Below are 22891 nucleotides of genomic sequence, written 5' to 3'. Positions count from 1 at the left end.
CTAATTGCTGTATGTTATTGGTGGGGAAAGGAACGATTTTTCCATCACTGATGATTTTTAAATTCACATGGAATGCTCTTTTTATGTTGCAGCTTAAACAAGAATTAATTCAGAAGTGTCCTAATGCCTCCATTGCCCAGGAAGTCAGGCTGCCTGACCACAGGGGTCCTTTCAGGTCTGCAAGCTCTGGTTTTCTGACACTTCAGATGTTGGCAGGGTAATGTGATTTTTGGTTTATGCCACCAATAAAAAGATCAGTGAAAAGCCAGCAGCTTATATGCGAACCCAGCTAAACAATGAAAACTCCATATTTACAGTTACATCAGGCACCTGTCATTTAGCCAGGTCAAAGCTGATGCTTTCATTTTGGTTTGTTCTACTTTGTGAACAAAAATGGGTATTGAAAGGTTAAATACTTGACCTAAGCCTATGACATCTTTATCCACCAACTGAACTTGTCAATTCATGTAAAAATATTATCAGACTAATTTTATCAGATAGATTTTCCACAAACCCGTACCAGTTAGTATTAGTTTTATACATTGTCCACCACCTATTAATTCAATCCCATCATAGACAGTACAATGTTCCACCCTAAAGCCTGGCTTTTCCAGCATTTCCATCCAGCCCACCCAGCATCATTTTCCTGGAGGAGACCGAGTGTGGTCTTCAGGTAGCATCCACTGCTTGAGGAGCAAAATATTTCTGCCTTCCACAACCTGACACAAGGAGTCAGGCTGATGCTGCTGGTGATGGGAGCCAGTTAGCTCTTCTGGTGTACCACTGCCCACCACCATCAATCTGCTCTACCTCCTGCGGCAGCAACAGCAATCTGACTGTTCGGGGCTGACCGCGCAGTCCACCCGCCCATCTGTACATCCAGCTGTCTTCCCAACCTCTCCTCCCCAGCAACCCATAACAAAACCCAGATCCAGCCTACAAGTCTGTGTTGTATAACATTAAGTCATCCCATGTAATCTAATAAACTAGAGACAAAACACTTATGTCATATTCTAGTCTCTGAAATTTCTCCAGAAGAAAAAAAAATAATAATAAACTGGGGGGAGAGGTGGTGAGGATGGGGATGTAAATCGCATTAACTGAACAGAGAACTCACTGCTTGGTTTTTCCAAATTTTCTGTATGCACTTTCTCTGGCTCTGGTGATTTTAAAGGATGCTATTTAATGGCTGGCATTACTGGACTGGAACCTGTTTTGTTATAAACCTGTGAAAAGAGTTACAGTGTCTCTTACGAATACTGAACAACACTATCTAATAAAATCCTTCCTGGTTTTGCACTCTCATTTACAGTTATACCATTCCTATTGAGTAATACACCAACTGTAATGCTGCAGTTTGATTTGCTCCTCATAGAATAAACTCAACAGCCCTGAACACAGTGTTCAGAACAATCACACCCACGGGGCAGAGTCCTGGCTTCTTTTAAACAAGATCTGTAGCTGGCTCCTCTTCAGTGTTCAGACTGAAGTCACCTGTGAGGTGACTTAGGAGACTAAGTTCTGAGAACACTGATTATTATCCCACCCTAATAAATTAAAAGACAAAGGATTATTGTAAAAAATAAACTGCTATTTTTGTATATTTGGAACCCAATACAGATGAAACTAGAAATAAACAGATGTCTAGAGTTTAATAGGTAGCACTGGGAAGCATTCTGACTTGCATGTCATGGTGGGTAAAGAGAGATTCTGAGAATCTCTTAAAACTGGAAATCTATGTATAGCTGCATTCAACAGCTGGAGACCAGAATTTGGGACCCAGAGGCCCTGTGGCAATTCTTTACTTTCAAATAATTCACAATGAAAGTGCCTGGATGTTCCGTCAGAATTTTATGGCAACTGACAACTGGCATGGGGCCGCTGCTGCTGAAAAAGGGCTTTAACAGTGACTACATCAGATATGCTGGATTGGGTTTTTAATTAAATCTCCAGCTTTACATTTTGCATTTCTGCAATTTTTTTCTCATATATGTGATCCTAAGTATATATATCATACATACTCTTGATGGGTGGAAACCATACATTTCAATTAATTTGCTCTTGCCCTGCATAATACCTCTATAAACTTACATCAGATGTCTACTGGAACTGCAACACAGCCAAATGTAGTCTGTCTTTTAACACTTTTAGGAAAAGTAATTTTCTTTTATTTTAGATCAACAGATTCATATAAAGTTAAAATACAAATATACGGCTAAAGGCTGTCTACAGCTATTCCTAGATATTAAAATTTCCAGCATCAGTTCCTGTTATAATTGATGCTGATATTTTCCCATAAAGTTAGTAAGCAGAGTTTTATAAAGGAATGGAAGATTACATCTCTTAAATGCCAGTCAGCTTCTGAGACAACTTTAAAAAGACCCCGAACTCTCATCAATATGAACTCAACACTGCATAATGTCCTTAAAAAGAGAAGCTACAGACAACATTAAACAGTAATCACTCCTGAAGAGAAAGAGAAGTAGACACAATGCTCATAGCATTATTTAACATTCTCTGGTTCCTTTTTTAGGTTTTTAAATCCCCAAATGGAAACTGTGTCCTGTTGCGCTAACAACTACAGTTGTCCTGAAAGCACCTGCAAGTACATCACAGAAAATTCACGGTGTAACTGTTATCTAGGCTTACCATGTTTTAAGAATTGGAATTCATGTCTTCAATGCTATATTAAATAAATAAATAAATGGAATTAGGCTTCTGTGATTGAAAATTTATTTTCCAGCCCAGTTTTACGGAGAAAACTGCTATTCACCAAGCACTCAGAAAATCTGACCTCAACTAGGTCAGTATGATCAATTCCAACCTCTTCTGAGCAAAATCAAACATTTCTCAAGCTGCGTCTAGTGGTTTCCTTCACAACCCTCTAAAGTTGAAAGGCAGGGCAGCTCTGCGAAAAAAGTTTAAGGCAACAGACAAAAGATGAGCGTTAGCTTTTCCCTTGGCCATTCTGAGATTAAAAGCTGATACAACATATGCAACACAACTTTCAGCTTCAGGATGGATGCGGCCCGTTAAATGTTTGAAGGTTTTTGTGCCCTGTTCATTTGGTACTGCATGACCACCTCCCTGTACTAGACCCCCTCTCCAAGGCTGCTGATATGCAGTCTCAGAACCATAAAAAGTAAAAATAACACTGTGATGTAGACACAAGAAGTATGACATACCACACAAGCATGACAATTTCTTGCTCACCAATCATAATCCTAAAGGCAAATTTGTATTTCAGAATGGGAAAAGAATCAAATTTCAAGAGTTCTCCATCAGGTATGGGAGACTAATGAGATCTGAACATCAAAAGGTAACCAAAAGTGACATAAAATGGGACCATATGCCCTGAATACATGAATGTACACCACACACATGAAGAGCACATGGAAAATACATTAGTGTACACACCACATCGGTCAGTGTGTGCTGCCTTGATAACAGCAATCGATCTCTTAAGTAAATAACAGCTTTCCTCTTTCACTATTATCTGCACTCATTTCTTTCTCAAATGCTCAATGTAAGCTTTATTAATTGACTAAAGGAATAATAAATACAGGCTCTGAGGAACTGGCAGGGGCAGGAGATAAAATAATTTGAGGTATTAAAGTGACATTCACTCTTTTGAAGCAAGTATCCTTATTTCAGCTGAAACAAGACAGTCTCCTTTTAACAGGCATGTTTTTAATATAAAAATCAATACTTGAAATTTTATCTAGAAACTGACATCACACAGTCAAGATGGTTCAAATTTCTGCTGCCCTGTTCTTGTCCAACCAAAGAGAACTCCAATTTTTTTATCTAATTTTGCATCATTCTGCTTATAGGAGGAAAGATACAGCTGGAGCCTGTCTTAGAATAAAACCAAATCAAGTGTTACAAATTTACAGAAATTGTTTTATATGATCATGCTAAAAAAAATTCCCTAGCTATAAATGCAAGACCAAACTGATACTGTACATGTTTTACTAATCACACAATAATATCCCTCATTTATGGTGGGAGGTTTCTGATTACTGAGGTTTCTTAGAAGCACTTTTTCCTCAATAGTAATCGTGCCAGAATACGGATGGTTGAGGATTTGGTTGCTTCTTTAAAAGTCAACCTACTCAAACCATTCATGCATTTAAAAAGCCTAATTAGTCAACAATGCGATGAAAAAATAACTGTAAAGAGGAATAAGCTATATTTGCCTTTAGGAATTTTGTTCATTTTTTTATAACATTCATCTTTTTAAAGTATCAACTGTAAATGCACAAAATAAAAAGAAAAGCAGACAGAATCACAGAAAGCTGTCTGAAGTTGTGCAGTATGCAAGTGACTCACAACTTCAAAATTTGCATTTACTGTAGATATTTAATTTAATAAACCCCACTTCCTGGCAGTGTGCCACAACCCACCTCTTCAGGAAACACCAGAAGAATGTATGACTACGATGTGGTTGGTCCCTGAGTTATCTGAAAAGTACACTGTGAGCAGTACTTTTTAATTCATAAGAGGGTACTTAGTTATGAGGTTTTGGAAAGGGAATGGAAATAGTTCAGCTGTTCCTCTTGTTCAAAAAAAATCTGTGTTAACATCTCTCCATTTTTTAAAGCAGAGGTCATACTTGCTTGTTTTGTTCAATGCAGTTCATTGTCTGGTGGTTACATTTAAAGTTTCCAATTAATGGTTTTATGAACCACCTCTTCACATCATCACACATGAAAGACTGGGGACTTTTCTACCGGCTGTACCATCACTATCCAAAATATACAAGTCCCCAGTATTTGCCCACGTTTTTAACGTAATAGTGACTTCAAATAAGCTTGATCTAAGAAAAAAGAATTGCATGGCTATGTCTGGTGGACATTCAATGAAACAGATTGTCCACCCTTTCGGTTACTGCAAGACACACAGCTTCTCAAATACGCAGTCGTAAATAACTATATGCATATACTCCCACACAATCAAAACTTACAAATCCCCGTTAAGGTAACAAGTACAGTGTGGCCTCTGGTTTCATGATTGACACATGTCCTCTGGTCACATGGCCAGACATCCACAGTAGACAAGTACGCAGTGCTGCTGCCTGGTGGGACTGTGAAGTCCTCATAAATGAGGGAGATGTGGGGCAGGATACAGTCTGCAATTCATCCAGCTCAGTGCACTCTCTCTGCTTATGACTGATGGGCCTCAAGAAAGAGAGGAGATGGGAATGACAGGCACAACCACGCTATTACAGAAAATAAAGAAGAAAATCATAAAAGGGGAAAAACAATGGAAAACATGCCAGTTTAAGTGCATGAAATGGAAGAGTTTCCCAAAGACAGAGAGTGAGGGGGTTAACTACAAACCTACAACATCTAAGTATTGCAGTGACCCTCTAGGTTCTGTGTATTAAGGTCAATATTCAACAAATATTTTCATCACAACTTCTAACACAAGTTCAAGAACTAGTGAACTTTAGTACTAATGAAGCTAAAGTTCGTTTAAAACCAAACCAAAACAAGCCCCACAAACTGTTCTTAGAAACTGGAGATAGGGAACAGTCTGCTCAGTCTAGGTCAGTGCAAGACTGCTCATTACAGCACTGCTTTCTGAGTAAAGCATCCTATTTAATTTTATCATATCTGACTAATGCATTTTTGGTATTTGACAGGAAACAGTTCCAGAGAAAATTATTTCAATACACAAAGTAACACTGATACACAGCCCACATTTTCTTCATTTCATCCTATTATCACCTTGCTTCTTTGACCTCATTTCACCACTGTTAACAAAGCCATTAAGAGTAGTTTTGTTTTCCTCATAAATCATCCCACCAACCCTTTGATCCTTTTGACACCTTCTTCTTAATTCCTTTAATTCTGTCAACATCTTTTCATAACAGGTACCTGCCTGCAATTCAAACAAATGTAAATGTACTCCAGGACAGAGAGGCATGTTATAAAACAGGGAAGAAACAATTTCTCTTTCCCCCACTTCTTGGTCCATAGAATATTTCTACAGACAACTGGAACTGATCTTTTTTTATTACTATCTCAAACTCAGATCTTAAGTGTTTTCCCATTTCTTTAAATATTAACAGGTTTTAGGTTTTTCAGACCCATTTGCTTTTTAGTTTAAACTGCATAGCTGCATAGTATTAACATTTTTTAAGATAAAACTCAATATGGTATTTTTCCTGCTGATACTTAATTTGGGAGGCTTGATGCTGAATGAGGGATGATACCATGATGTCTATCTCTGATGCTATTTTCTTAACAGATTCCTGTCCTGAGAAATTATATATTAGTTCTGCACAAGACTGATCTGAGAGTTCTAAAAAATTATTTATGAAATCATGTCAATTAACATCAAATAATACTTTTTCCACATGTCCAATCAAACAAAATAAAAACTATCTGTGTACCTAAGACTCAAAATAGATCTCAGAAGTTAACTATGTAACAAGCAAGCGCATTATTATAAATATTAAGAATCATAAAAACTGCAACACACAGTCACTTGCTTTGATAATATTTTCCAGACAGTGCATGTGTTTAAAAATTTAACTGTTCACATATTTAAATAACTATCTGCCTTGTGCTGGAACAAACCAATGCATAGGTGGTGGATCTTCTAGCTGAGCCGAGCAAAAACATTAGCACAGAGACAAATAAGTGAAAGGGAGCCAAAATAACTTCCCTCTAAAGGCAGAAACTCATTTAAGCATATGAAAAAAAACATAGTCATTAGGGAAACTAGTTTATCTTCTGTTTCTGAAAGAATATAATAAGTAACAGACACAACTACAGTGTGGGCCACATCCAGGAAATCTGTGAGGTCTCCTGGACCACACACTCCCTCCACAAAGTCACACGTAGAAATTATGAAGCAACTAACCCACTCAGGGCAATGTTCAGATCACTTACACATGGCTAGAAAATTAAAGAGAGACATTCACCAAATGATCAGCCGCATCTCAAGAACTACTACCATTGCCAGACTGAACACTAGCTATTCCAGTGACATTTGAGGATGAAGGAACAGCTACAGGCCTCTGCATAGGCTTGCACTCCCAAATAATTTCAATGTGACAGGAGAAACAAATTCAGTTTTAGACAAAGTCTTCCACTGTCCATTTATTTTTTTAAACTTCAAGATGCAAAAGCTTTCAGAACTGCAGAGCTCTCTCTGAGCCACAGTCAGCAACCACAGAAGTCAGTACAGATCATCTTGTGCCAGCCTACAAATTACAAACATCTAAACCTCCATGCAAAAGGAAGGGGAAAACCAACTACTTCCTGATCATATTAAATTACAAGAGATGGAATATGAAATTTTCCATTCAATGGTTGCTTCTGCTCCAACTGGCTGACAGATAAAGAATGTCTGCCCTTCTCAAAAACCAAATATACCCTATCTTTAAAACAAGATAGATAAAATAGGAGCCATTCAAAAACTTGGCTCTCAGCAGAGCCATAACCCAGGTGGAGGGACCAACTACTGAATCATTTATTCCACTGTGAGAGCATGAGAACTTCATAGAAAAAAGGAAAAAAAAAAAGAAAAAAATCAAGCTTCTGCTGCATAGACAGGTTTAGGCTGACTATAGCCATATATAGTAATTTTCCCCTTTAAATCTTTATCTCAGTCAAATGAAGATGCATGCACACAAAAAACTAAAGTATGCACAGAAAAATTAAGATTCAAAGCTTAAAACGTGGATCAGCCTCTACTCACTAAGGACACTGCTGAGCACCAATTTTCATTCCTCTCAGTTCATAAACAAGGACTATTACTACATTACTCAACCATTAATGAAGTAACAGCATGTGCTGTTTAATCTGAACTAGTTAAATACAGAGCTACTAGGACATATAACTCATCCAGGATCAAATAATTTAGAGTTATATGGAAAAACAGAACGGTAGTGTATAGCAAAGAGACTTCAGGAAGTTGCCAGTTGTGAACAGCAGACAGAACTGGTAGGTGGACATATTTATTAATTTTTAAACAGGACACTAGTTTTACTGCAAGACCAGCAGACAGACTATTTCTATCATGTGATAATAAGATAAACACAGATTAAGAGGTACACTGTTTGCTTCTCAGAAGCAAAATAGAGATGTCCGTCGCAATCCAAAGACAACAGAGCAGTCCCTGCCCTAAGCAAGGAAGCTCACAGAAAGCTGTTGGGGAGAAAGAAGAGATTTGCAGGTTTTGCCAGGACAACACCAGATTTTGCAGCCTGTTGAGCCCTTGCACCCACTCTTGCACCATCACTTAGACCTTCTGCCTGCTCCTCTCTTTATGAGGATGATGCCCCGCACAAAGCACACTTCTAGACATCTGTGAATATGAAGTCAGTGCTTGTTACTATTTCACATAATGTTTTAGCTATTTTATCTTTAGATAAAACAAATGCTTGACTGTACCTGTTTCCTCTCCAAATAACGAGACACATAATGATGCTTTGAGCTTCTGAGAATTTGCAGGAAACCATGAGAAACTAACGTTAAAAACAAACCAGCGTTTAAAAAAAAAAAAAAAAACAAAAAACAAAACCACGGGAAATCAGCTTTATATTTTTTAAAATTTGTCTGAGGAGGAGCACATAATGGTCTAAGTCAGTCCACAAAAAATAAGTATCAGCTAATTTTGTTTCCCCCTAGATTGCAAACTGCTTCACCATGATACTCAGTGGGACCCTAACTGCCCATTCTTCATTTGTCAGATCAACATCTTCCTGAAATGGGCTGTAATGTCTGAGGATTTCAGAGATAATGTGTTTCCATGTGTTTGCAAAGATGGGTACACATGTACTGCTCCCCTCAACTGATGAACGATGTCTCAGCCCAGACAGACAGACACAGGCCTGATACACTGAATTTTAATTGACCAGTGCTTATAAATAACCTTTCACACTACCAGATACAGAAAGACACAAGTGAGTAATAACAGCATTGATTCTGATCAGTCTTTGTCTTTGTTCAGTCTTTCCAGTAGAGGGAAGTACATTGGAAAGATATATTTGTTTTCCAAATTATCTTGCTTTTGATGTAAATCTGAACTCTTCATCCACATTAAAAAAAAAAAAAAATTGTACTCAATAAAATAATATATTCTACTTGGTCACAAGAGCAAGCATGAATTGAAAATGAAGCAATAAACATCAATGCCTGCAAATGTAGGCTGTCCCTTGGCAGAGAACTCTATGGCCATAGGTAAGGATTCAGAATTAAAAACTTCAAATGGAAGATTTGTTAATTGGTTATTAAATTATTTTTATGACAACATTAGAACTTCTTGTGCATTTGAGACAATTTCTGACATCTTTAGGGACTCTATAATATAGAATGAAGAATAAAATAGTGTGTGACAACTTTGATAGATATGTCTTACTATTATTATTACTATGCTCAAAATTTTAACCATGATTATTGCAGAAGGAAAGGACAGTAGTAAAGACTTGTTTGGATTATCATTTAATTAATAATCTCCCTTCCATAATCTAATCTCCAAAAAAAGTGTTTAAAAGTTTTCTCCTAAACAGTATGGCTGGTTACATAAAAACTTCGAATAAGAACCACTACCATAGGTACTATGTCTGAGGTTAATGATCAGTTGATCAGTTGATTGATGGCTAGATACTAGGCCATTTTTCTTTTCTTTCTCTTGCAGTATAATTCAATAGCAAAAGGCTAAATGGAGAAAAATCATTAAAAAGATTTTCTTTGGACTGTTTTCACAGACTGTATCTAAAGTATGAGCCGCTTGAATGCAGTCCCTGATTCTCTGGCAAAGAACTTTGCACTATTCTTCAGCTGAAAAGCAGACTGTTATGATATCTAAACAGTAGCTTCATGTTACCTTACGTACTTGTCAGAATAACCAGTTAACAACATGGCCAAATGTTCCCCTGTCCATACAGGGGGAGGTGTTTTAGCCCAATGGAAGAGCTAGACCACTTTCCTGTCTGAACAGAAAACTTACCTTCCTTTATCAATTCCAAAATACCCAGCTGTGATGCTGTTGACTATGACTAATTGCTTTTGGCACAGCTTTAATAAACCTTCGGAGAAGAGAACTGTATTTGTTATATGCAAATACATCATCAGTTCAAATACTTGCAGGTATCAGATGATGATATCTGAACATGAATACTTCTGGGTTTTCCTACAGTTTATTCTTAAGGTAGTCACAAATGAATTCTGCTGTAGTAACATTAAGGTTCACTCAGTGTGCAGAGATCAAAGTAGCTACTATACACAAACATCCCAAAAATAACAAAATAGCACTCACAGTTATTTACAACAAACTCCAATAGTCTCCACCTACACAAACTTAAATGTTGCCCTTCCTTCCTCACCTCCAAACCACATACTTCAATAAAGCCCACTTCGGCATGTGAAGTAAATTGTACGGAGTTTCAGCATTATCAATCTACTTCAGCAACAGACATGGAAACAGACTACAAAGGCTCAGGCAGGAACTTCATAATACCTGCAAGATCCTTGTGCCTCTTTAAGCCAGCCTCTGCTGCAGCAATACAGGATAATCTGGAAACTCAGCCACTGGTAACATGGAATGGTCTAATACCTGGTACAAAAAAACCCCTCTGTGGCAGTATAATCACTGCATAGGCTTTCCACCTCCAGGCAAAGTTACTTTCCCTCATGCCCCAGACCACAGAAAAAAGGATGATAAAATTGTTTATTTGGTTTTACAAGAACAGAGGAAACATTTAGGTGGTAAGACACAAAGAAGCCTGCAGATACAGTCTGGAGTGAAAGGCACTGTTAATTTAACCCCCATAGCCACTTTGGAAAATGCAGTGAAAGCATGTTAAGTATATCAATACATGAGAGAAAAGTAAAGAATGCATGTGCAACACATGGCTGTGTCTTCATTAATGTCAGATTACCATCTGGTACATTACCATCTGGTATGATCACCACGCAATACAAATCTACCCCCGAGCAGGTGCGGACACAATAACATTTCTGTCAAGTTTGCCAGAGTGCAGGATGCTGCATTCATGCCAACTCCACACCAGCTGAAGGAGGACGAACAATATCTCACCTGGCATTGTCAGAGTCGTAGAGAAATGAGTAATATCTGGCAGAGCAGAAAACCTACCAGTATGAGGTTAACATTAAAATGGGGGCTGTTAAGGTACGTTTACACGAGGTGTTTGCATCGAGTGGTTATGGGTGTTTGATCTGCTGGCAAGTGCCCTAAAGATGTACCATTGAATCAACACTAATCACTCCAGCAAATCAGTGTCTGTGGAATAATGAGCAACACAACATCCTCCTCCCTCTATACCACTCTGTCCCCATCAGAGATCTAAGAGCTTTCAGTCTTTTCTCTAACTCTGCAGGGAATCTCACATATTATGTGTTCATATCAGCAGTTAAAATGTATCTATAGTAGAATGGAGAAGAGCAGAGAAACAAAAAAACTTCCATATTAAATACAATTTCACACACACATAGGAGAAAATCAATCTGAAAAAACAAGTTAGGATTACAGACATAGCTGCTTAGATTGCCTAAACGAGACAATATGTATTATCTCATCTGGCAGTTTAGCATGACTGAAATGAAACATAATTTGTAGTTGACGCCAACTGGCAAGAGACAGACAAATGTTCATGGTAATTTTTGTGTTTTGTTAAAAATGTACTTCTGTCTTAAATTATAAGGGAAATGAATAGGAGGCTTTCTGTCTACAAAGTACAAGATCTGCAGATGCTACCCTGAGCTGCTAACTCACAGAAAAATGTGTCTTGACTTTTTACAATTTGAAAAAAACAAATCTAAAATTATGCCAGGTCAAATCTTCTACTCAGTACCCCATCTCCGAGAGCAGCCAAAAGCAGATGTCTGGGGAAGAGGATAAGAATAGTGTACTCATTTAGTCATACTTTCCCCAAATACTCTCCAGTCTCCAATAATTTGCAGCTCAGGGACTTTCAAAGCCAGAGGTCATGCTTATGTATTTAATAATCCCCTACAGACTTTTTCTTCCATTCATTTTGTCCAGTCTCCCTTTGAATCGGTATAAATTTTCAGTATCCACCACATCCTGTGGAGTTACACAACTTAATGATAGGTGCATGAAACAAAATTCCTCTTTTTGCTATTCCAAACCCAACACCTGCTAGTTTCATCTTCATGCTCATTAGTTCTCGTACTGGTGGAGACAACAACCAACCTATCCTTATCACCCTCCTCATGCCGTTCATGTTTTTATAAAACTATCATCACACCCCAGGTGTCTCTTCTCACCAACTTAACTGTTCTTTGTTTGGAAAGTGTTATGCATCTCTGATTGTCCTTGCAGAGAACAGAAAAAGCAAAATATGCACTTAGACTTTCTACTATGGCCTTACCTTCCCCAAATGTTCTTTCTATTTCCCAATTTACTTCTGTTTAAAATTTCCCAATTTTATTTCTGTTGGCCCTACAGACTCTCTGTAGCAGTCCTGCTCCTCAACTTATTTCTCAAAATCTTTTCTAACCTGCTTTCTTAAGGACATTTAATTCTGCCAGTTTGACCTTTCTGTTTTCTTCTTTCACACACAACTTGTACTTTTTTAACTACAGCTACTGTCCCTGAAACTGCATTTTTAAACAGGCTTTGATTACACAATGAACTAGTATTAACATTACAAAAATAGACAAGGATGGAGGCCAGCAGTTTCTTGTGAAAATATTTACCTCCATCACCTGTAAACTAATGGAAAGACTTGTGAAGAAAGGAGGTTTCCCTCTGAGCATTAGCATCAGCATGAGTTGCCTTCCCCAGTCCACAGGACTACCAAGAGTACGGTGAATTTTAATTTCCACAGATTCTTCAATACACATGGCTAATTTAAATCACTTACAGTACAAGAAAATACTTTGTCCTAAAATTTTCCCTCTCCTTCCCTGAAAAGGATCATTACAAGCAGAAAAAAGAGACTTAGACAAAAAAATTTGTCCCTTTTTGGTAAGATTTCCAAAGAATATTTGTTTCACAGTATTTTCAGGATCTGTATGATGTGATGAAGTAAGCTATTCTATTACCAGTCAATGTTAATCTAGAAAAGGTAGCATGTTTATTGGAGGAAAAGATGAAAATTCAAAATGATGAACTGGAGGAATGACCTGAAAAAACACTGTCATCTTCAGTAAGAACATGTGCAGGATGCTACAGTTAGGCAGAAATAACTAGCTATAAAATGATGAGTGGGAACAGTGTCTTAGAACACATGTCCTTGGATGAGGATCTGGTGGATCCCTGCCTGACCATGAGAAAGAGTCAGAGTGCTGCAAAAGAGACATGCATCATGTCAGTAAATATAAAGAGGATCCCATTCCATTTTATTCAACATCATTAAAACCTCAAGTGAAATACAGTCTTAACTTGGACAGAACAAAATAGATGTGAAGTAATGGAATATAACCCAAAGAAAAGCAACAGAAATAACTGGTGTACAGAAAGCAGCACCTGTGAGGTGAAAGAATTGAGCTTAAAGAAATAGTAGGCTATGATAGTTAAGAAGAAACATAGTAAAACATATTGTAAGAAGAAAAACAATTACTTGCTTTGTCCAAGACAGACACAGGATGAGCAGTTACGGTGTTAAACTGCAACAAGAAAGGTGTGAATTGGGTAACATGAAAAGAAAATTTTCTCATGGCATGATGATGTAAGGGAGACTGTTGAGTTCCTTAGAACAAGTCACAGATGACAGCAATGGATGATCCCAATCTGAGGTAGATGAATGGACTTAGATGACTTTATAAGGCCTCTTCCGGTCCTGTCTTTTTATGATCTTTTCCTTGGGACCTGAGGCAGAATCTCTTCTCTTCAGTAATTTAATAAATAAATTAAAAAAAAGGAGAGGGGATGGGTGTTACAGGGCTGCCTTGGAAAAAATGAGGTTACAAACAATCTGCTCATACATAAACTATTTATTCAGACCTTCTCTCTCCCCAACTCCAAGAAGCCTCTGGAAAGAAGGTAAGACTAGCAACCAAGACCTGGAGAAATTGTGCTGAAGCACGGACTTCTATTCTCTGACCTTCCCCTGGCATTTTTTTAAACGTGGGTTGGAAGCAGATGCATGCTATGCAGAGTACAGTGCATACATGCATGTGCGACACTCCTGATGCACCCTGAAAGCAACAGATTGCACATCTACTGTGCAATGCACGCATTGTGCAACAGAAAAACTAGGTAAACTCTGCTGATATGGGCCAGTGAATTAGAACATTCCTAAGGCTCTGTTTTAGATTGGACTTTCACTCTTTCACATTAACATGTCCCATTCTTGCACTGAGCAAGCTCAAGAAAGGCTGGATATTTCTGTACTCCAAATTTGGCTGCGATGAAAGGCAAACCCTAATTCAAGCTGTCAGGGCTGTCATGGAATGCAGTCTGGGTCACTTAGATATAAAGATTGGTTGAAGGTAATTACACTGATTTTATGCAGTCATGATCATGACTAATGACTGAATAAACATGTATGCGCAACACAAACCTCATGCACATTTCTGCAAACTGGATACCTCTGCTAAATTATCTAGCGTTTCAGCAGAGCAATCAGCTGGGCAGTGTGTGGAAAATCTTGCACGCCAGCTGTCATGTACCATGTCTATTAGTAGCTTAAAGAAAACCTAAAACAGAGAAAAATGAGATCTTTGTTAACTCTTGAAAGGTAAACCATACCAGAGAAACACTGTCCTGAGAAAAATCAAAGAAGAGAGAGAGACATAACATTGCATGGAACTTCCTGTTGAGCATAGAACTATAATTTCATTATCATGCCAAACTTGGCCCACTACTTAATGCTGAACTCGTAAGTTAAAACTTTCTAAAAGCACAGAAAGAAATCCACAGATACAGAATTTTTTAAAAAATACTTAATTTCAAATTAACATACGTGCAACTAATCTTGACATGTACAAACTATAAAAGAATACATTATCATATTTAGACTAGAACTTGCATTTGAAATTTTCTTGTAAACTTTAAATTATTCAGCCTTGCCTGTGCAGAATGATGCTCAGGTTTTATCAGGTGTCTGTTCTGAAATAGTTACAATTGCCAAAATTGTCACAATAACCACGTATACTTACTGCCTTATTTTGTGAAATAAGTGAGTTCCATAGACGGCTGAGAGAGGTATTTGCATGAGATACCCTCCACTGTTTATATTACAAGCACAATTCAATGCATACTATTCATCAGTACTATATAGTTGTGCACAAAGATGCTGCCATTCTTTGCACATGAAGAACTCTCTTGAGAAATTCTGTACAAATCTTGATTTAGTAAACTCCAGACATCTGACAATTGTACTCTTAGCTGCAGTACCTTCTCTTTTATAGGTACTTTACTTGCAGGAACAGTAACAATATTTACACCACTGCATATATATCACTTATTTAACATTGCAGGAAAAAAACCCCATCACCTCTATATATGAAAATATTTTTTGTTACAGCTTTCCCTCCATGAAATTACTGTTTGCACGGGACATATCAAAGCAATTCGTACACACTAAGAAACAAAACAAAAGTATGTAACCATTAAAATAAAGCTGCTCTCAAATGCATTTGCCAGTATATAAGATCAGTGTATTAGCACCACCACACTCTTTAGTGATTAGGTCAGGTTTTGACAAATGAAAGTTGAATTAAAACTCTGAAAAACCTGTTTACAATGATCCCAGACACAAACCTTTCAAGCTGCAATTCACTGACCTATGTAAACTGATATGGCTTTCAGATAATCTCCCAGTGAATACTATTGCAAAATCTATAAACACAGATGGCACCAACCAGCATCCTATCTGCAATCTCAACAGAAGATCAAATACAGAGACTGAATTTATCATCCTACATCACAGGTTTAAGGGATTATGCCTGGAAGCTAAACCAAGAAGGTTCTGTCACAGCTACCCAAAGTCTCAGCCACCCTGAGAAACTGTACTGCTTGAACAAAGCTGGTTTAAAAAAATCTGTGGCTTTTAACAAACCCATGAAACATTCAGTTCAGACCAGCACCAGGTTAGAATTGCTACAATTATCATGTTGACCATTTCTATTAGCAGTAAACTTATAAAGCACCATAACGAAGAACCTACTTGGGATCAAAAAGAATCCTGCAAGATGAAAAGGCCAACAACCTACAGTCAAACTTTAAAGTAAGTATCAATTGTACTATTAAAGCCCATTATATGATTTTATCTACAAAACTTACTGTTATTCATCTGGAACAGAGTGACAGCATTAATACTGTTATTGGTGAATTGTCATAAATGATGCATGAGAATACAACCAATGTATATGATGTCAGGTGTTAGAGAACATGAAGGTCAATTAGTGAACTCTAAAGCTAATTCAAACCCAAGATATTTTCACTGGTAAGATGTTAGATACCATGTATAAAACACGAATCTAACAATACCTCCACCGTCTTTAAAATAAGATGACAATAGTAAGACAAAGTAATTTGAAATGGAGCATCGACACCAATGACAAAGGAGGCTGTACAGCTGCTTCAGCAATTTTACTTTGCTAATCTATTCTGAGCACTAGAAGCCGTATAAAGGTGAAAAATAAAAGATCTGAAAATCAGCTTAAAGTAAGGCTTCCTTCTGTGTCTGGGCTCATTCATTATAATCCTCTCACTGGCTGCAATGCAATATGACACTTTCTCCAAGACATTTTTTCCCTCTTTTTATACTATTTCATTCTCATGGTTTTTCCATGAATTTAGTTTCCATGCTTTCACCATGGGCCTGAAAGAAACCCTCAAAGAAAACCCTAACCAACAGCATTTAAACCAATATAAATACGAAATGTTTTAAGGAACAAATATTGCTGCAGCACTCTGCTCATGCAGCTATGTCTTGAATATTCTGGATTCACCTTTGAAGAGCTCACATCTAACTTTATTATACAGCTCCAAGCTGAAAAAGATAGTACAATTATGAAGACCAGAAGACAAGGAAAACTGGAGAAATTAATCTTTAGCAACAGACTGTGATTTTTTTTCCTAATTGTTTATTACATATACCAAATCAGAAACTGGATCCTAGAGCACAATGGTCTCTAAATATCTTTTGCTGTGATTTATTTGTGCTCCGTCATGGAAAAGATAATTGCCCAATTGCTACATGTATTCCCTGATTTCAGAACTTCAGATATATTCCTGATCTACTCACATAGACTGGGCACATTTGCAGTCATTTGCCTGCTTTATATTTAATATAAAATAATTTAATTATTTTTCCATTGTGGATTTTGTTTTGGAATTACCTTCCACAAATTTATCTTCTAGGAAAACACTTCTAGGAAAATTGATTATTCTCTGATTAACTGATGCTGAAATGCTTATCCATGGTTTATGTCTGACCTCCTAATGTTTAAACATAGGGAGAAACAAAGGCAATTAAAAAAATTAAGATCTCAGATCAGCATTAAAATACTTTCCAAAATGCATTAACTACTTTCAATAATATAACATGAAAATTATTGAAACCATTTGGTTTACTTAGAAGACTGTTTAAAAATTAAATAGTAGAACTGTTGTTTACACAGCTTTCAGAGTATCTGACCATACCTCCCCAGCAATTTTAAGATAAGTGATAACAACACTAGTTTTTTATCTGGGCTTTACAAAGACCCTACATTCAGTTTAATTCCAGTTCATCTGTTTGTAGGAAGATGATTTTGGAAGAACACACCCTGTTAGTTCCAGATTTCCAGGGCTGATTTTAGGCACCATGACCCAGGAGAATCCTGTCAATTTTTGTGAAAGCTGGAAAACTAGAAGGGAGAAATAATCTAAGCAAAAGTCTTTGGCATCATTTTAACAGACTTGTCAGCTATAATCACATCAGCAACTGTCTCTGCATCAAAGAAAGGGCTCTGGGAGCCAGTAATACCTTCCAGCCACTCACCACCTCTGCCCTTGTTCCCAGGTGAGTTCAAAATGTTGACACCCCAAATACAGAGAGGAAAGTGGCAAATGGGAAGACACAGAAAGCCCCTGTTCATGAGGAATGAAGGAATGGGGACACAAACCAGCTTCTCTCACTGTCAAAAACCACCAGCAGTTCAGAAGTTGATCTTTGCTCTCCTCATCACAGGCTGGATGGTGCGAAGTGTCAGCCAACAAGAAGAGCCATACATACTTGTGCCTGTGCATGAACACACGTGTGCGTAGGAAGTGAGGACACTTAGGGACAGCAGAGCAGCATCCTCATTCCCGACTCCGAGCTTCACACAACAGCTCTGGGACTGCTGCATGGTGAGGGGCAAGCCCAGCCACTTTGGTGGGGGCTATTCGTACATGAAGAGACTCTCTTGTAACAAGTTGACTTTAAGATACTGAGGGTGAAATTCCTAGAAACTGGCTGATGCCTATAGTGGATAACCAGGAATCTTACATCAGCTAGGAGCTGCCATCCCGTGTTCAGCACGCCCCCTTGTCACAACCACTGCTTCTCTTTTACTGGGGAGCCCTCCAACTGGTACTGAATGTCTAACATAGGAGAAGCTTCTGGAACTACAAAAATTTTGATGAATAATAATTGTGTTCTTCACATCACTCAGAAAAAGAATGAATTCTCCTTTTCATGTAACTATTATTTAAACAGCAATGTCTACACCATACACAATACAAAACATTTGGTTTTTTGCCTGGTGCCAGCTATATGGTCACCTGCAGCCCAGCCAGGTTCTGCTGATGCAATAGCATACAGCCCTTAATATGTCATTGTCCTACCGCATTACAGAACACCACAAGCCATTTTCACAGCCACAAACTAGAACATGAAAAAGGATCACGGCAATTACTGGCTTCCTTTCAGTCTTTATCAGCAGTATTCCTGATCCAAACTTACCAGCCCAGCACAATCAAGGGTGACTTTAGAAGATGTGGAGGAATATGCTTTGATTAAATAGGTAAAAGAAAGGACTATAGCGTTTTTATACAGAAATGCTGTGTCCAGTTCCCAGGATTTACACTCTTAAGAGCAAACGACACACTACTGCTACTTGCCTGACATGTGGGTACATCATCATGCAAGCATTTCCCAGAATGCTTAATAAAAACAGATGATTAACCAAAAAAAGTAAAGTGGGCAATTTCCTACATACTGATTAAATCCACTCCATGACCCAGACAGAGGAAACTTGTGAAGAAAGTAGTAATGTAATTAAAGCTGGAGTGGCTGCAACTAGCATATGCAATGAAAATCAAGGAATGGTCCCATGAAACTGTGTCTGAGGTAAAACCCTCTCATTAACAACTGCTCTAATTCTGTCTATAACCTGCATTTAACAATGGGTGGACATGGAGAAAATACTCAAGCAAGTGCCAAAGATTAATTGGGATTATATTTCTGCAGCATGTTTTATTCAGAAAAATGAATTGGAACATTGATTTTAGTGTCACTGACACTTTCTAATAAGCCACTCTGTGCACAGCACATATTTATAGGCCCCGATGAGTTACAGCTCTGTAAGGTTTCTGTGACCAAAGCAAATCCCTGAAAACAAGGCTTTTTGCAGGTGTGAGCTTGCACAGCCAGAACCCACTGCAGGACTGGGACAGAGCAGACTTTTTTTTGAGGTATCTGCAGTAGTGTTCCTCTAAGAGAGACAAACTTTTTAATCAACATATATACTATTTTCTTCTAGATGGGGTCAGCTAGAGCTTCTTAATTGTTCTCAGTTATTCCTAATGACACATCTCATCAGGATGCACTCATCCACAGCGTCTCATCTGCTTACTTCTGGCTTGGTGTACCCTGACTGCGATGGAGCAACCCAGCCACTCCGCCACCAGGTACTGGCAGCGCGCGCACTTGTCCGGACACAGCACTGCCAGACCATGTTGTTTTACTTGATGTTGCTCCAACGCACCCGCAACTTCTGAATTATGGGGTCCAATCTCAGCGGTGTGTTACCGAGTTTCTTTGGAGCGACGCCTAAACTACCAACAAGCTTTCACTAGTAACTTGTGCCATCTACTTCTTGCCCTTTCCTGAGGGGCCCTGAGACACAAAATACACTCACCCCCGCCCCTAAAACTAAGCCCAGAAAGGCGAGGGGAAGGAAGAACTCGTGGGAGATGGGAAGGCGCTAAAGCGAGCTTTGAACCCTGGCTCCCCCAGGCAGCTCGCCGAGGAGACGAGCGGCCCCCACCCGTCCCCCCACGAGGGGCGCCCCCGCCCTGCCGCCCGCCTCGGCCCCCCCCCGTCTGCGCCCCGGCTCCTTACAGCGCTTCCCGCAGAAACGCAACAGGAGGGAGCGCGGCAGCCCCCCGCCGCCCTCCTCGCGGCCACCGACACCCCGACGGCAACCGCGACCGCTCGGTGCTGCGTACGTGCGCGGGGAACCCCCTCCCAGCGCCGCCGGCCCCCGCCCGGTGCCGGGCGGCGAGAGCCGCGCCCCGCCGGGACCGCCCGCCCGGCAGCCCCTCTGCGCTGGAGGGAGAGAGGGAGGCAGCCCGGAGGCTCCGGGCGCCCCTGCCGCGTCTCGCCCTGGTTCCCCACCGCCCCGCGGGGAAGGGGCGAGCGGGTGCTCTCCCGCCCCGCCGCTTCCCCGGCGGATCCCGGGCGGCTCTCGCCAGCGCCACAGCCCCGGCCCCGCCGTTACCTCGGCGCCGTGCTCCCTCTCCCCGCGGCAGTTTCCCGGCCCGAGGGAACCCGCAGCCCGGCCGCCGCACGGGGAATGAATGGAAACGCGCCCAGCGGTCCACGTCTTCCCCCCCGCCCTCAACTTCAGCAGCGGCGCCGCCGCCTCCACCTCACCTCCGCCCGGCAGTGGCGGCTCCTCCGCGCTGGGGCTCCGCTCCCGCCGCCGCCTCCGGCCCGCGCCCCGCCGGGCTCGCCCTCCCCCGCGCCCGCCGCGAACCATGCACCGAGGGAGGAGGAATGGGATCGCGGCGAGCGCCGACCCGGCCGCCCCCAGCCGGAGGGAGGGAGCCGCGGCGAGGGGCGGGGAGGGACGGGACGCGGCCGCCCTGCCCTACCCAGGACCGGCCCCCTCACACTGACGTCCCTCGCCCTCACACCGCCGGCCGCGACGGGGTGCCCGTGCCCGGGGAGGGGGAAGCCGGGAGCGCGGCCGGCCAGGCGGGAGGCGGGCGAAGGGAAGGAGGCCCCGTCCGGGCCGCTTTGGGCCCCGCCGGCAGCCACCGCCCCGGGGCGGGCACCCGGCACCTCGGCGACGGGCGGCCTGGTGTGTCCCCCGGTCCGTGTCCCAGCGGGCTGGCCAGAGAGGAGGGTCTCTGGACACAGCCCCAGTAAACGCTGACCCGCCATCCTGGCGGTTTAAATAGACAACGGTCCTTCATCTGCCTCCTCCAACCGGCAGCGGCCTTCGCGACTGGCGGTGTCAGGCCCGGTATTAACTATTGCACTGCTCACCACAGTTAATCTGCCCCTTTGGACCGAGTCGTGGAGCATGAACTGAATGGAAAGCGGGAATGGTTAACACCAACTCCCACAGTTTCCAAACATTCCTCCTTCTCTAGACCTTCTGAAAAAATGCAGTTAATATTTATACAATTTACATTGCAAGGAAATGTCTCAAAAATTGCCTGCAAAGCTTCTGGTTTTGAAACTTTTCCCGTCAGAACAAACAATTTCCCACCAGTCTCCCTTTAAAATCCCAGTTAACACTCTTCCAGTTTCAAAGCAGCACTCTGATGACCCAGCATTTTCAAGAACTTTTTAATTTTTCAAGTGTCTTAAGATGTCTAATGCTAAGCACATACATGTCTAGTAGCAGCAACACTCATTTAAAGCCTCTGCAGAGAAAATTATGGTTGAGGCTTAGACACGTCTCTGCATGCCTCTGCTATTCCCTGCTGTTGTGCCCTCGTGTAATACACTGATCACTGCAAGTGGATGACAGGTGTCTAACTTCATACAGCTCTTCTCGATGTCAGCTTCACTTGCTGGATTGGAACTGGCTTTTGCAATAGATAAAACTGGCTGTTAAGTGGGTCAATAAAATAAATCACTCTGGGTATCTCAGAGATATAAATTAAGTGCTCCACCAGTGCAAAACTTGATTTGCTGCAGCTAAAGCTGCCCTCCTCGTAAAAAAGTAATGAGTTCTCTTTTCATGGCTATCAGAACGGTATCTTTCACAAACACTGCATTTACCTGAAGCTATGGTTTTGGGCTGAATTACTCTTTCACTCTGATGATACAGAGCGATCAATGTAGGTTTGCCCCACTGACTGCTTGGGACTCCAAAGTCTTCAACTGTGCAAGGACACACTCCATCTGACTGGGTCCAGTTGCTGGATCTGTGCATTTTTAATTAGTGTCTGCTGCTCAGAAAACCAAGGGTCAGTGAATGTTTTCATAAGTATGTAGGTTTAGGAGGAAGAAACAAGCACAAAAAACCAAGAATTATGTTCCTGTGGCAGAAACATTACAAACATACACAGCTATCTACACTTACTGAAAACAGCATATGCTTTCATGTCTGATTATTGTCCAAACTTGTATCTTTTTGTTACTTTTCCCCTTTCTTTCTGGAAAAATCATCAAATGAAACATTCTAAAAAAGTTTTCTTACAGACATTTTTGTTTGTTCCCATTAAAGACTCTGAAAATTCATTTTCTACAAAACAAGGGTGTCTTTGTAAAGCTGAACTCTCTGTGACCTCTGAGAGCAGCTACTTTAACATACAATAGGAGACAACTCAATAGGCCTGTCCAAAATAAACATCTCTTTAAAGAATATTTTAACCCTAGAGACTTCACACCAATAGAAGAGTCACAGTGCTACTGCTCTATTAATAATACAAAATTACCATAATAGATGTATTAATTTTCAAAAAGCTATGAGACCTTCTGCATTCCAGTTTTTAAGTGCACTTTGAGCTAGTC

General features: G+C 40.4%; 1 protein-coding gene across 3 annotated transcripts in view; it reads right to left on the bottom strand.

Annotated features, from left to right (window-relative positions):
- Nucleotides 1-20880, bottom strand: part of LHFPL2 (LHFPL tetraspan subfamily member 2) — a 129323-nt gene extending 108443 nt beyond the window's left edge. For all 3 annotated transcript variants that reach the window (XM_074856758.1, XM_074856755.1, XM_074856757.1), the window contains exon 1: nucleotides 20795-20880. The gene's annotated coding sequence lies outside the window, so the exon portion shown is untranslated. The remainder of the gene's footprint in view (nucleotides 1-20794) is intronic.
- Between the last annotated feature and the right edge of the window lie 2011 nt (nucleotides 20881-22891).

Source organism: Strix uralensis, chromosome Z, assembly GCF_047716275.1.
Source record: "Strix uralensis isolate ZFMK-TIS-50842 chromosome Z, bStrUra1, whole genome shotgun sequence".
NCBI classification, from domain to species: Eukaryota; Metazoa; Chordata; class Aves; order Strigiformes; family Strigidae; genus Strix; species Strix uralensis.
This window is presented reverse-complemented; position numbering and strand designations above follow the sequence as displayed.